The 15,566-nt window shown below is 47.7% G+C and overlaps 1 pseudogene; it reads right to left on the bottom strand.

The window, feature by feature from the left end:
* Positions 1-1,472: 1,472 nt before the first annotated feature.
* Positions 1,473-5,181, bottom strand: LOC121821812 (ADP-ribosylation factor 1 pseudogene; annotated as a pseudogene).
* Between the last annotated feature and the right edge of the window lie 10,385 nt (positions 5,182-15,566).

The following is a 15,566-nucleotide window of genomic DNA, read 5'->3' as shown; positions in this document are numbered from 1 at the left end:
CACGGGGAGTTTGAGGCCAACCTGGACTACGTGAAACAGTGTTTCAAACAAAACAAAACTACACGATCAAAAACAAAATGACAAAAGACTGCTGGAAAGTCAAGACTAGCAGCCCCCACTGTTCCGAGTGGCAGCGGTGAGGTATTTTTTTTTCTCACCTGTGCGCCTTCCTGAAGCTCCTCTCTTTGCTCGGCTTTTCCTCGATTAAAATGGAGACACTACACAAGCTTTTGCTGCGTTTCTCCTTCTGCCCCAATGGTGCCCGTCCCAGGCCAGCCCGTTCTTAGAGTCTCTTTTGGCTTCCCTCTCTAGTTGAGGAAGCTTGTTTCCACTATCCACCCTACTACATCTGAGGTAACTAGGCTCACACATGTAGCTCTCCCTGCAAGACACCCTTGGCTACCTCCTGGTACCAGTGTTCAGCTGACTGTGAGGCATTTCTCTTTGGTCACGTGGGGTCTGAGGAGTTAGCAACATCCCAGACACAAATGCAGCATCTCACCCCACCCCAGGCTCTCTCACTGACCCAGAAAACAGACTGGTTTCTGTTTGTTTGTCTGTTTTTGTTTTTGAGGCAGGGTCACACTCTGTAGTCCAGACTGGCATGGAACTCACAGAGATCCTCCTGGCTCAGCCTCCCAAGTGCTGGGATTAAAGGCGTGCGCCGCCACCACCGCCCGGCTCAGACTCTGGTTCTTGGCAGCCTCTTTTAGCCATTTCTTCCTCCAGCACCACAGCAGTGCCCCAGTTCCACAGGCTTCGAGCCTTCGAGTACTTTGTTTCAGTACACCTCGAGAGAACCTGTGTCCCAAGCCCTAGCTTTCTCTAGGGCGGTTTTCATTCAAATGGTAGCCACACACCTGTGACGCACCAGATGTGACATGCCAGATGTAACGTGGAGAAGATGCTTTCACCAGCCCAGCCAGCCTGTTTCTCAGATCCTCTCTCAGAGGATGTGAGGATTACAAGAGATAATACAGTGACATCTACACCCCTGAACTGTCATTACCATGAGTGTTCTCTAGATGACCTTGCTGACTTCAGACGCTGGGCCTCCTCGTTAATTGCTGGTTAATCTTCCTAAAACCTTGGTTTCATCACATCCCCGCTCTTACTTAACGACTTTATGGCTGCTCCCTAGTCATCCCTGTGTGTTTGGTAAATCACAGCAAGGTAAGACCTACAGGGATTGATTCATCACAGGAAATTAGGTACCCAGAGGTCAACCGTGTGAAAATCGAAGCCAGCACAGGTCTGTGAGTTGCCACACTGCTTCCAGAAGACAAGGCGATCAGTGTGTCAGAAATCAGGGAGGGGATGGTGAACAGCAAAAGTGAGGGTGTTGACCTATGACATCTGTGACAGGCATGTCCCTAATAAGACAGCAGGTTCCTGGTTCCTGGAATGTCGCTTTAGCCATCCAAGATGACTTAGTAGCTTCAAGTGGTCGGGTGGTAAGACCAAGAGGAACATTAGCTGGGGCAATGAGGGCAGATGCTCAGGTTTGGATAGCTGTCTGCAGGGTAAACAGAGTGATGCAGGTTACCAGAGGCACCTCTAGGTTATTGAATGAAGAGGAAAAGATTGCAAAGGTGTCCTGTCTGCCTATTGGTTGATTACTAATTGTTTACTGAAATCAGTGGAAGGGTTCATGACGATGCCCAAGTAAACCAGTTCCGAGGTTTGCTGCTGTGGAATCATCCCTTTGTGCACTGTGAAGATTTGTCACCCGGATTGGTTTATTAAAGGGCTAAATGGCCAATAGTTAGGCAGGTAGAGGTTAGGTGGGACTTCCAGACAAAAAGAGCGCAGGGAAGAAGGAGGGGAGAGTTACCAGGAGACGCAGAGGAAGCAGAAGATGAGCATGCTATGCTGAGAAAAGCTACTGCCACTGCCACATGGTAGAGCGTAGAGAAGAAATATGGGTTAGGGCTGGAGAGATGGCTCAGTGGTTAAGAGCATTGGCTGCTCTTCCAGGGGACCTGAGTTCAATTCCCAGCACCCACATGGTGGCTCACAACCATCCTTAATGAGATCTGTTGCCCCCTTCTGGTCTGCAGGCATACATGCAGACAGAACACTAAATACATAATAAATAAATACATCTTAAAAAAAAAAAAAAGAGCTGGGCGGTGGTGGCGCACGCCTTTAATCCCAGCACTCGGGAGGCAGAGCCAGGCAGATCTCTGTGAGTTCGAGACCAGCCTAGGCTACCAAGTGAGTCCCAGGAAAGGCGCAAAGCTACACAGAGAAACCCTGTCTCAAAAAACAAAACAACAACAACAACAAAAAAAAAATATGGGTTAATTTAAGTTGTAAGAGCTAGTTAGTAACAAGTCTAAGCTATTGGCCAGGCGTTTATAATTAACAGTAAGTCTCTGTGTGGTTATCACTGGGAGTGGCTTGATCATATATGAGATCTCAAAGGCCACTGCCACAGTGACACACTTCCTCCAATAAGGCCATACCTATTCCAACATGGCCACACCTCCTAATAGTGCCACTCTGTGTGGCTGGTGGGACAGAAAACCCTGCCTATAGTTTCCCTGCTAAGTGTAACAGCTCCAGCTTCTTAGATGCTTAGTATATACAAAAGAAAAAATTAGAAGTCATCCTTGGTCCATGTGGTGGTTTGGAAGAAAATAGCCCCCATAGGCAATGGCACTATTAGGAGGTGTGGCCATGTTGGAGTAGGTATGGCCTTGTTGGAAGAAGTGTGTCACTGTGGGGGTGGCCTTTGAGGTCTCATATATGCTGAAGCCACTCCCAGTGACAGAGTTCACTTCCTGTTACCTGCAGATCATGATGTAGAACTCTTAGCTCCTTCTCCAGCACCATGTCTACCTGCATGCCACCATGTCCTTCCATAATAATGGACTAAACCTCTGCAACTGTAAGTGGGCCACCTCAATTAAATGTTTTCCTTTCTAAGAGTTGCTGTGGTCATGGTGTCTCTGCACAGCAATAGAAACCCTAAGACAGCCAGTAAATCAGACTCGCTCAGACGGAGGGAAGAAGCTACTTCACAGGTAGAGCGAGCGCACTCAGAGATCTGGCCCCGAGTGGACTACCCTCCCAGCTTGCATATGTTCATGCAGGTGAGACTCGGGTCTCCTGGCAGCATGCCCAAGTGGATCCAAGAGCAAGCTGGAAATTCTGCGGCCCAATCATTCACCAATCAAAAACAAGGCTGGGCCCTGCACCCCACAGAGGTCTCCAGCTCACCCCTGGGTGACCATGTGAGCATGAATACAAGCACCGTGCTATAGAATGCAGGTGACTCAAAGACAGGCCAGTCACGAGGGCGCCATTGTGACCATGCTGTGGATGGTAGTTAATTCCCACAGGGAAATAGCTAATCCCGTGGACTAGCTCCAGGCTATACAGCAAAAGCTATGCTAGGCACAGTCCCCCTTCTGTATATTCAAGTTTTCTTGTCTGCTGTAGCAGAACCCCAGACCTTAGCACAACTGACTCCATGATGGAGGTACCACTCAGGCTGTAAAACCCAGCATGTAGACAGCACCACCTGCCAAAACTAAAACAAAGACCTACTCCATCAAAGGCCACATAGTTCTGGGAAAGTCTCAAAATGTACTAACCTTGCTTTTTAGCTTCTGTAGTTCTGCTTCTGGCTAACTGTTCTTGTTAACTGAAGCATGGCAACCCAGAACATGATTTTGTGCTTAAAAGCTCATCGTGAGAAAGGCTTAGGGATACCCTGGGATACTGAACACCTGGCCAGCTAATAAAGACTTCCTATTGGCTTAAATCCATGTCTGAGCATACTTCTCCAGTGAATACCCTACAACATCTAGCATTGCTTTATTTCTATTTATTTATTTGTTTGTTTGTTTATTCACTCATTCTCATCTATTTATTTGAGACAGGATTTCTCTTTTTGTAGTCTTAGCTCTCCTGGAACTCACTGTGTAGATCAGGCTGGCCTTGAACTCACAGAGACCCTTCTGCCTCTTTCTGCCCCTCAAGTGCTGGAATTAAAAGCATGCTGGACCATGACCAGCTTTTTAGCATCGTCTTACAGATTTGTTTTCATTTGTGTGTGTGTGTGTGTGTGTGTGTGTGTGTGTGTGTGTGTGTGTGTGTGTATTTGCCTACAGAGTTCAGAAACGGGCGCTGTTATCCCCTGGAGCTGGAGTTGTCTGGCAGTTGTGAGAAGCCTGGCAGCTTCCACCGCAGAGAGCAATGAGCCTTCTTGACTGCTGACCCTTCTCCCTGGCCCCTGGTTGTCTTGTCTTTTTAATTATTATTTTTTTTAATGCATGGAGTTTGGTTCAAAAAAACAACCAGCAAACAGCTTCCCATACCAATCTTCAGCCCATTGGCTCCCAGAGGCCAAGCACTCAGACCCCAAAATCCCTTTTGGGCACCAATAGTGAGTTGACTTTGCTTTTTACAATAGAAGAAGAAGAAGAAGAAGAAGAAGAAGAAGAAGAAGAAGAAGAAGAAGAAGAAGAAGAAGAAGAAGAAGAAGAAGAAGAAGAAGAAGAAGAAGAAGAAACAGCAGCAGCTATATAGTAATGCATGAGCATACCTAAAACTGCCTCAATGGACCACAGAGTCACATCATTTGCCACATGAAAAGAGAGCAGAAGACAGAGAGGAGGATGTGAGGAAGGAGCAGTATGGTTCCCGAGCTGGCCAGACAGCTAGTCTGGTCCTTCATAGAGCCCAGAAACGCTGGTGGCACAGGTGATCTGAATGTCCCTGTCCCCGTGGTGCTGAGAGGGGAACCCCAGCCTAGCCGTGATTTGGGCCACGTTCTTGGCATTGTGAGGTCCTGCTGGTTGGCAAACACCAGGAGAACAGCATCTTAGAGCCCGTCCTTGGCCAGCATTCTCATGGACCTCATTCACACACTCTCTGCCATTTCTGTCGAAAGATCAAATGTTGAGTGTTCTGGAAGTAGGGGTACCACATTAGCGGGACCTTGTCCTGAAGTCACCCGCATCCCACACAGTGAAGATGATGTTATTGTACTCAGTGGCCTCCAGGTGGAACCCAGCAATGGGAATGGTGGTCCCTATTTCAGCCAGCTTCCATTTGTACAGAGCTGCTGTATTTCCTGCGGTAGTCAGGCCTACCATGAGAAGGTAGGTGCATTTCATTTTGCCAAAATGGCCCTTGAAGAAGTTTGCAAAGATATTCCCCATGCTTGCTATGGTGGCTGTTCTTGGTTGTCAACTTGACTGTATCTGGAATGAACTACGATCCAGAAAGGCAGGGCACACCTGTGAGAGATTTTCTGCTTGGTTTGAAGTGGGTGAATCCACTTCTAGTCTGGCCCTTTGAGGTAGGAAGAAGACCCACACCTTTATTCTAGATCTTGAGGCAGGAAGACACACCTTTAATCTGGGCCACACCTTCTGCTGGACAAGGACATGGAAGAAGGAAGCTTGGCTGTGCCTGCGTGCTCTTGTTAGCACAACCATTCCTTCACTGGCATTGGAGCGGACTTCTTCAGGATTCCATCATCCATTTCCCTGAAGACCAGGGAGACATCCACCCTCGAGGGACGACTGAGCAACTACTAGATTCTTGGATTTTCTGTTCACAACTAGCCATTGTTGGGTTAGCTGGACTGCAGTCCATAAGGCATTCCAATGAATCCCCTTTTTGAATAGAGATTCTGTGACGCTAGAGAACCCTGACTAACACTTGTGGACAGGTGGAGGCAACATTCATGAGGGACCTCAGAGGCTGCTCTGAGCCAGGCTGGGGCTCTTGTCCCAGGTTGTCTTTGTGAGGCTACTTGAACTCTAGGTAGCTGAGAATGACCTGGAACTTCTTAACCTCTTGCCTCCTACTTCTGAGGGCTGGGTGTACCATCACACCCAATTTAGGAATCACTGGGGCTGGGTACCAGGGCTTCATACATGTCAGGTGAGTGACGCCCAGCCCTGCCCCATATAGGACAAACTGAATCTGGGCTTACAGAATGAAATACTCTTTTACATTTTTTTAAAGGTTTATTTTATTTTATGTTAATGAGTTGTCAGAACACAGTCCAAGAATGGAGTCCTGTGAGAATGTTGAGTGTTTGGGAGAAAACTCCAAGAAAACAAGAGTCTTGTGACCTCAGTTTCTTCGGGACACAGAATTATTCTTGGAATGTGTTTTCCTGCTCCTCCAGGTGTAGCGGACAGGAGTGAGTTTACCTCAGCTGTTGTTAGTCATGTGGCTCTGTGGGAAAACATGTTTTTGCCACGTGTGGCTTGTCCTTGTGACTGCACACCTCCTCACTCAGGTGGTTCTTCTTAACCCTCAGAGTATGAATTGTTGATGCTCTGAATAAAGTGGGCTATTGAATGAGACTTTAGTCCGCCTCATTTTCAGGCCCCAGTCTCCCAGGTTCATACCACCAAACGCATCCGTAAACATCAAGTGTTTTGCCTTCGTGTATGTCTGTGCACCATGTGTATGTCTGGTGCCTAGGGAGGTCAGAAGAGGGCCTTTGATCCTCTGGAATTGAAGTTAGGGACGGTCGTGAGCCGCCATAAAGGTTCTAGGAATCAAGCCCAGGTCCTCTGCAAGAGCAACAAGTGTTTTAACCAATCGAGCCAGCTCTCCAGACCCAAACACACACTTTTGAAAAGAATAATTTTATTTGATTATTTGGGAATTTCACATCATGAACCCTGATTACACTCACTTCCAGATCCTCCCATGCCCACCCCCTTACCTTTGTGACCTCCCCGGCCCCCACCCCCTCAAAAAAAAAAAGCCACGTCCAATTTGAGTTACCCATATACTGGGTATTTATTTTTGACCACTGGAGCATGGTCAAACTCACCATGGCCGGCCCCTTGCAGATAACTGAGTCCTACCCCGCCTGTACCCGTGACAGATGCCATCAATGTGGAGCTACACTTCAGCATCCTCATCCCACTTTCTAAGAGTTCTCTTTGATGACTTCCTGTTTAGGCTGTTACTTTATTTGGGGGTGGGGGTGGGGCTGGGTTAGGGGTTATCACAGAAGCCTTCTATGTCCCTCTTTCTCAACTGTGCATCTGCAGTCATCAATATCACACCCAGAGTCGCTTCCTTGCCCTTTACAGTCAGCGGGAGCAAGGACCGCGGACATCCATATGATCTCCGGCATCATCACGTGCCGTGGACCACAACATGGTCTCCGGTGGCGGTACAGAACACAGACATCAGCACGGTCCTCTGCTGCAGCACAGGCCGTGGACACCATCATAGCCCCTGGGGGCAGCACAGGCCAAGGACATCAACATGGTTTCAGGTAGCAGCACAGACCACAGATATCCTCATGGCCCTTGGTGGTTGACATTGGCCACAGACATCAACTTGGCCCCTGGCTGAAACAGGACCACTGACCCAGACACAGCCATAGGCCACAGCACTGCCCACAGACACCAACATGGCCCGCAGGTTGCTGCACAGGCCACTCCCATTAACATGGCCCCTGGCTGCTGTAGGACCCTGGACGTCCACATGGACCTCAGGCTTCAATATGGTATCTGGGGCAACGGACCACAGATACCAACAATGTGGCCTCCAGGTACAGCACGGACCATCGAGGTCTCCCGAGGAGGTCCAATCCAGAAAATGGACCCTTCTTCATCTTGGACATCCTGTCAGTGCCCAGAACCAGGGCAATTGTGTGGATGGGCAGCGTGTTGGGGGCCAAGTCTGCAAAAGATCCAGGCTTCTGTATACCACCCTGTCGAGCATACTCAGCAAGGACATGTCCCTCATCCACTGCAGCCTTCTCTTACACAGTCACCCCAGTCCAGTCTCTAGGTCAGCCTCTCTCCACACGTTCACCGCTCCGCTCTTCCATCCTTTCCACCTCTCCATTCGATACTTGTTCATCATAGTTGTGTTAGGAACTGCAGTGTGTCACATAGTATCTGCTTTTGCCCAAATGGCTTCTGCTTTGTTTTTTGAGACAGGGTTTCTGTGTGTAGCCTTGGCTGTCCTGGATCTCACTCTGTAGACCAGGCTGGCCTCGAACTCACAGAGCTCCACCTGCCTCTGCCTCCTGAGTGCTGGGATTAAAGGCATGCACCACCACTTCCCAGGGAAATAAACGCACTTCATGGCTGTGGTGGTCTGAATGAAAATGTCCCCCCACCCCCACCCTCTAGGCTCATAGGGAGGTGTGGCCTTGTTGGAATAGGTGTGGACTTTTTGGAGGCAGTGAGTCACCTGGGGGCAGGCTTTGAGGGTTCAAATGCTCAAGCCAGCTTCAATGCCATGCTCTCTTCCTGTTACCTGCTGATCCAGATGTAGAACTCTCAGCTCCTCTCCGGCACCATGTCTGCCTACACGCTGCCATGCTTCCTGCCATGACAATAAGGAGCTAAACCTCCCGACCTGTAAGCCACCCACAATGAAATGTCTTCCTTTATGAAGTTGCTGTGGTCATCGCGTCTCTTCGCAGTGGTAGAACACTAACTAGGACCATGGAAGACGGTTTGTTTCAGTTTCTGTTCCCCACATACCCTCTCTATAGAGGTGATGGGGAATAGAACCCAGGACCTTGTATTGTACACTCTACTACTGAGCTATGCCCCTCGCCCAGGAGAGGAGTTTTATGTTAGAACAAGAAATGATCTGTCTCAGAGAGCATTAGCTCAGCCCCGCTTCCTACATCAATGAAGAAATGGACGTCCTGAGCCTTAGGGAAGGATTCTCAGTCACGTGATTGAACTTGGATTGCAATCTCCACAAACCAGACACAAATCCGGAGCTCCTTCTCTCTACCTGTCTCTGTTGTTTTCTGTGGTGGTTGGAACTGAACCTCAGTGAGCTGGAATATTTCCTGTGTCCCTCCCGGCCCGTGGTCAGGACAAATCTCTCTCACCCACGACTCATAGCCGATTATAAAATAATCACTCAGAGGCTTATATTAATACTAACTGGATGGTCTATGGCGGGCTTCTTGCTAGCTAGCTCTTTCAACTTAACCCATTTTTATTCATCTATAAGTTGCCACGTGGCCATGGCATTATGGTCTGCTGGCATCTGCTGCTCCTTGGGCAGTGGCTGGCATCTCCTCCTACCCTTCTTTCTCCTTCCACGAGCTCTCTTGGATTTTCCTGCCCTGCCATAGGCCAATGCAGCTTTATCTATTAGCCAATGAGAGTAGCAGATATCCACAGCGTACAGAACGACATCCCACAGCACCTCAGGCTTCACATATGCTAGCCAAACGCTCTTCCAGAGGAACTACATCCACAGTCCTACTGCCCACCTTCTCACTCAACTTTCTCTAACACACACACACACTCACACTCATGTGCATGCCAAAGCTAAACTACAAAAAAAATATACAGAATGAGGCACTAGGGAGTGTGGGAGCCCGTTCTCGGGTTCCTCGTGGCTTTACCCAGCAGGTCCGAATAGAGGATGATCAGGACCACCGGCCTGAGTGCAGGTGTCTGAGATGGTCTGCACTTGGCTGTGCTGGGGGAGGAGGTCTTTTGCTCCACCCCTTGGTGTCTCTATAAAAACCCTGGACCAGAGACAGTCCGGGCCCGTTGGAATAGGTTCCAGGCCCTCTCGAGGCTATCCTTTATTTTCTATCTGTTTATCTCCGCAATAAATCCTTCTATCTAATATTTCCTGCTGCTCGCACTCAAGAAAACTCTGGGGAGCTGTGGGGTTGGTGGGTAAACACCCCACAAGGGAGATACATCAGAAAGCAGTGCTTGGAGGACCTAAATTTGAGTCACATGATCCATGTGAGTAGGAGGAAGCCAGGCACAGTGGCATTAAACAGTAATCTCAGGGATGGGGAGGTGGAGAGCGGTAGATCTCTGGGGCCCCGCCTACTTGATGAGTACCAGGCCAATGAGAGATTGTGTGGGAAACAAGGTGGGCATGCCTGAGGAACACCGGAAGTTGTTCTCTGGCTTCCGCATACACACGTATGCACCAACACACACGCACACACATGAGCACACTGCACACATACACATCATGCTCATACACATATGAGAACTGTCCTCCACAGGCTCAGGCATTTGAACACTCGGTCCCCAGTTGGTAGCACTGTTTGGGACGTCCTAGGAGGTGCAGTACTGCTGGAGGAAGGCGGTCACAAGAATGTCACTGTGTCGCTGAGGTCGGGCTCTGAGGTTATGTGGCCTCCCCCACTTTTAGCTTGCTCTCTTTGTGCTCACAATTGGGGATGTTCTCTCTCAGCCTGCCCCACACACACACCCCCGCCACCTGCTGCCATGCCTGGTCATGATGGACTCTTACTGGGATGGTTCTTCTTTTTTTTTTTTTTTTTTTTTTTTTTTCGAGACAGGGTTTCTCTGTGTAGCTTTGTGCCTTTTCCTGGTACTCACTTGGTAGCCCAGGCTGGCCTCGAACTCACAGAGATCCGCCTGGCTCTGCCTCCCGAGTGCTGGGATTAAAGGCGTGCGCCACCACCGCCCGGCTCGGGATGGTTCTTCTTGACTGTCACCTTGACTACGACTGAATTAACTAAAACTCAAGGGCTAGGCACACCTGTGAGGTGTTTTTTTTTTTTTTTTTTTTTTCTTAATTAAATCCTTTGAGGTGGGAAGATCCACTTTTAATCTGGACACACCTGCTCCTGGCAGCCTGTATAAAGGATGTAGCAGAAGGAAGCTTGCTCTTTCTTTGCCTGTTTGCGCTCACTCTGGCTAGCACGTCCGTTCCTCACTGACATTAGAGCCTCTTCGGGGTTCCAGTGCACACTGAAGGCCAGCTGAGACATCCAGCCTCATGGACTGGACAACTACTGCACTCTTGGACCTTTCATTGGGTAGAGAGCCATTGTTGGACTAGCTCGACCACAGCCTGTGAGCCCTTCTAATAAATCCCCTTTTTCTCTCTCTATAGATTCATTCTATAAGTTCTTTTCCTCTAGAGAAACCTGACTAGTAGACTTACTCTCTGAAACCAAATAAACCCTTCTTTCTTTTTTTTTTTTTAAAGATTTATTTATTTATTATGTATACAGAAGAGGGCACCAGATCTCATTATAGATAGTTGTGAGCCACCATGTGGTTGCTGGGAATTGAACTCAAGACCTCTGGAAGAGCAGTTGGTGCTCTTAACCACTGAACCATCTCACCAGCCCCCCACCCTTCTTTCTATAAGGTGCCTTGGTTGTGATTTTTTTTTAAATTTATTTATTTATTTATTTATTTATTTATTTATTTATTTATTTATTTATTTATTTTTTTCCAAGCTGAGGACTGAAACCAGGGCCTTGCGCTTGCTAGGCAAGTGCTCTACCACTGAACTAAATCCCCAATCCCAAATTTATTTTTACATACATTGGTGTTTCACCTGCACATCTGTCTGGGTGAGGGTGTTGGATCACCTGGAACTGGATGGAGTTACAGACAGTTGTGAGCTGCCATGTGGGTGCTGGGAAATGAACCTGGGTCCTTTGCAAGAACAGCCAGTGCTCTTAACTGCTGAGCCATCTTTCCCAGCCCCTGGTCATGGTATTTTATCACGACAACCAAATAGTAATTAAAACACACACACACTTTTTAAATGAAAAAAGTAGGGGGAAGGGAAGTCAAATATTTTAAGAGACTCCTGGGAGTTTATAGAGAGAAAGTATTTATGGCTTAGTCTTTACTTAGAAGACAAACACTTTTCTGACTGAAACACACCTCCCCCCCTCCCCCCATACACTCTATCCTCACCCCCCACACCCCTACCCACACACATACAAATGTACACACCCCACCCACACACCACAACCTCTCACTCTCCCTATTCCCCACCACACGTACCTCATTTCCCTGACACGCACATCCTATCTCCCCCCACACACACACACAGTGACTATGGTTTTATTTATTTATTTATTTATTTATTTATTTATTTTTATTTATTTATTTTTTTTTTTTGGTTTTTTTCGAGACAGGGTTTCTCTGTGTAGCTTTGCGCCTTTCCTGGAGCTCACTTGGTAGCCCAGGCTGGCCTCGAACTCACAGAGATCCGCCTGCCTCTGCCTCCCGAGTGCTGGGATTAAAGGTGTCGCCACCACTGCCCAATGGTTTTATTTTTCAACTTGGAATCTTTATGGAGATTTACTTTGATGTAGGAATTCAAATAGGCATACACCACCTTCCCCTCGGGGTAACCGTCAGCTCTGCCTTGTGTTAGGTTACAAACTCTGGAAGCACCGTTAAGTGAGGCAGAGGGGGATGACGTCACAGCTGAGGGAAGCCATAGAGAGGCTCACATGGGGTCTGTGGCCGAGTGCAGTCTTTGCCCGGCACTCTTGGAATGGGGAATGCCAGTGGACACCTGTAATCCCAGCAGTACCCGGGAGTCTGAAGCAGGAGGATTACCACAAGTTTGAGGCCATCCTGGGCTACAGAGTGAGACCTTGTCTAAACAAATAGGAACCTTTATCTCTAGACTTCTTTTCCCTATCCTGCCTATAGATGACAAGAGACTCACCATGTGCAGCTGGAAACTGAAGGTTTGGGGGGCGGGTGCAGGGGAGGAAATCAACAAACCCTACTCAAAGCTGTGAACGAATGATAGCCTCCAGAGTGAATGGGCTAGGCAGCAGGCTAGCTCCCTTGGACCCAGATAACCAATAAACAAAGTTGCAATTCCCTAGAACAGTGGCTCTCGATCTTCCTAATGCTGTGTGGGGACCCCTTAACACAGCTCCTTGGCTGGAGAGATGGCTCTGTGGTTAAGAGCACTGGCTGCTCTTCCAAAGGTTCTGAGTTCAATTCCCAGCAACCACAGGGTGGCTCCCAACCTTTTATAATGAGATCTGGTGCCCTCTTCTGGCCTGCAGGCATGCAGGCAGAACACTGTATACATAATAAATAAATGAATCTCAAAAAAAAAAAAAAAAACCACACACACACAGCTCCTCCTGTTGTGGTGATCTCCAACCATAAAATTACTTTCCTTGCTACTTCATAATTGCAGTTTTGCTACTCTTATGAATTGTAATGAAGTAAGTGAAAGGGTCATTCAACCCACAGGTTGAGAACCATTGCCCTAGATTAAAAAACCAAGTTTCCCAGAAACTCCTCTCTAGAGAGACAGATACATGTAAGAGTAAGACCTGCAGATACCAGTGCCCCGTGAAGTGTCAGAGCCTGCCAATTACTCCACTGAGGGGTTCTCAGGGAGACAAATGCAGATTACTCTCTCTCTCTCTCTCTCTCTCTCTCTCTCTCTCTCTCTCTCTCTCTCTCTCCCTCCCTCCCTCCCTCTCAGATAACCAAACTCCACATACTTGGGGGTAGGGGGAGGAGGTTCACACCTTTGGAAAAGGAAAAATGAACCAACTCAGGGAAATCAGCGGCTTTAAGAACAGGAGAAAGCAGCCGGGCAGTGGTGGTGGCGCACGCCTTTAATCCCAGCACTTGGGAGGCAGAGGCAGGCGGATCTCTGTGAGTTCGAGGCCAGCCTGGTCTCCAAAGCGAGTTCCAGGAAAGGCGCAAAGCTACACAGAGAAACCCTGTCTTGAAAAACCAAAAAAAAAAAAAAAAAAAAAAAAAAAAAAAGAAAAAGAAAAGAACAGGAGAAAGCCTCGAAACTATATTAATATTGAGTGATGAAATAAAACTGCATCTCTGTGACAGGAGAATACGTGGGTGTCAAAAGCAATATTCAGAGAGAAAAGCGTTCTTGAAAGTTAGAATTGCAGTAGCAATACTTTCAAGAGGGAGTTAGAAAATAAGGTTGAAAAACTCTCCCTGGAGTAGTTCAAGTCAACAGAGACAAGGCTCTGAGGAGTGAATTAACCGAGTCAAACAGCCCGGCATGCGAACAGGGCACCCCAGAAAAGCTACGGTCATAGAAGACGTCGTAATCGCTCATGGAAAATGTCTCCAAGACAAACGGTCGTGGTTTTTAGGTTTGCTTATTTATTTTTATGTGTGTGGGCGTTTTGCCTGCAGGTTCCTATGTGTTGCATCATGCATGTGTGGGTCCCGTTCCTCTTGAAGGTCAGAAGAGGACATTAGATTCCTTGTGGGCGGTTGGAATCAAACCCGGATCCTCTGGAAGAGTAGCCAATGCTTTTAACTGCTGAGTCATCTTTTCAGACCCAGAAAAAATATTTTTAGAGAACTACCAAACCAAAACAGGTGTGTGTGTGTGTGTGTGTGTGTGTGTGTGTGTGTGTGTGTGACTCAGGGTTGAGCGTCTGTTTAGTGTAAGGCCCTAGGTTCAATCCCTAGAACCTGAATAGTTAGGAGTCAGAAATGTAGAGGACTTTTCAATAATATAATAAAGAAAATAGCACCAATTACTTTAAAATATTACCTTCAAGGTAAAAGTATATATCCAGCCAAAGTTCATGTTTAATGGAAGTCTTCTTTTAAAGATAGACAGTCAGGCATGCCAGCCTGGGCTAGGCATGCTGGTCTGAGGTTAGCCTGGGCTATAGAGAAACCTTGTCTCAAAACAACCAACCAATCAACCAAACAGAAGACACACAAGATCTATAATGTTTACATTCCATTCCTCATGGCCATCTCTCATATTCCAATGAAACAACACAAACACGTCACGACTCTATGGCTATGTACAGGGACCCTGTCTCAAAAAAAAATACTGCCGGGCGGTGGTGGCGCACGCCTTTAATCCCAGCACTCGGGAGGCAGAGCCAGGCGGATCTCTGTGAGTTCGAGGCCAGCCTGGGCTACCAAGTGAGTTCCAGGAAAGGCGCAAAGCTACACAGAGAAACCCTGTCTCGAAAAACCAAAAAAAAAAAAAAAAAAAAAAAAAAAAAAAAATACTGATGCGGTGGCCCACATCTGTAATTCCAGATGAACTTCAGCCAAAACCCCATTATTACCTGACCTCTATAAGCCCCTACTTTACTTTACTTTATTTTATTTTGGCTTTTTGAGACAGGGTTTCTCTGTGTAGCCTTGGAGCCTGTCCTGGAACTCACTCCATAGCCCAGGCTGACCTCGAACTCACAGAGATCGGTCTGCCTCTGCCTCCCCAGTGCTGGGATTAAAGGCTTGCGCCACCACCGCCCGGCTAGCCCCTACTTTAACTGGAGGGCATCCACCAGACCCCGGAAAGTCTCCAGTGCAGTTACACTTGTAGAAGGCCGCTGAGGAAGGATGGGAGAAAGGCTAACGGTAAAGCTCTTAGGACCTAAGTTCTCACCTTCCCAGTGCTGTGACCCTTTAATACAGTTCCTTGTGTGTGGTGACCCCATGGTAAAATTCTTTCATTGCTCCTTTATAACTAATTTTGTACCGTTCTGAATCATAATGTAACTATCTGATAGGCAGGATATCCAATATGTGACCCACCCCCCAAAGGGATCGAGACCCACGGGTTGAGAACCACTTAAAAGTTTTAGGTACTTTTCAGCAAGCTCCTTTCTCAGGGGACCTGGCCATCCTTTCATTCAAGGGATTCTAGATCTGTAAAATGACTTGTCTGGAAATTGGTTCACGGGCTGAGATTCCCTCTTGTCACGGCTCCATGTAGCCTTTTCTTTTATTTGCTGGAGAATTTACTTGCTTATACAGATCAAACAAAAAATGCAGTAGGCCTCTTCCCTATTTCACACTTAGAAA

Source organism: Peromyscus maniculatus, chromosome 12 (assembly GCF_049852395.1).
Source record: "Peromyscus maniculatus bairdii isolate BWxNUB_F1_BW_parent chromosome 12, HU_Pman_BW_mat_3.1, whole genome shotgun sequence".
NCBI lineage: Eukaryota > Metazoa > Chordata > Mammalia > Rodentia > Cricetidae > Peromyscus > Peromyscus maniculatus.
This window is presented reverse-complemented; position numbering and strand designations above follow the sequence as displayed.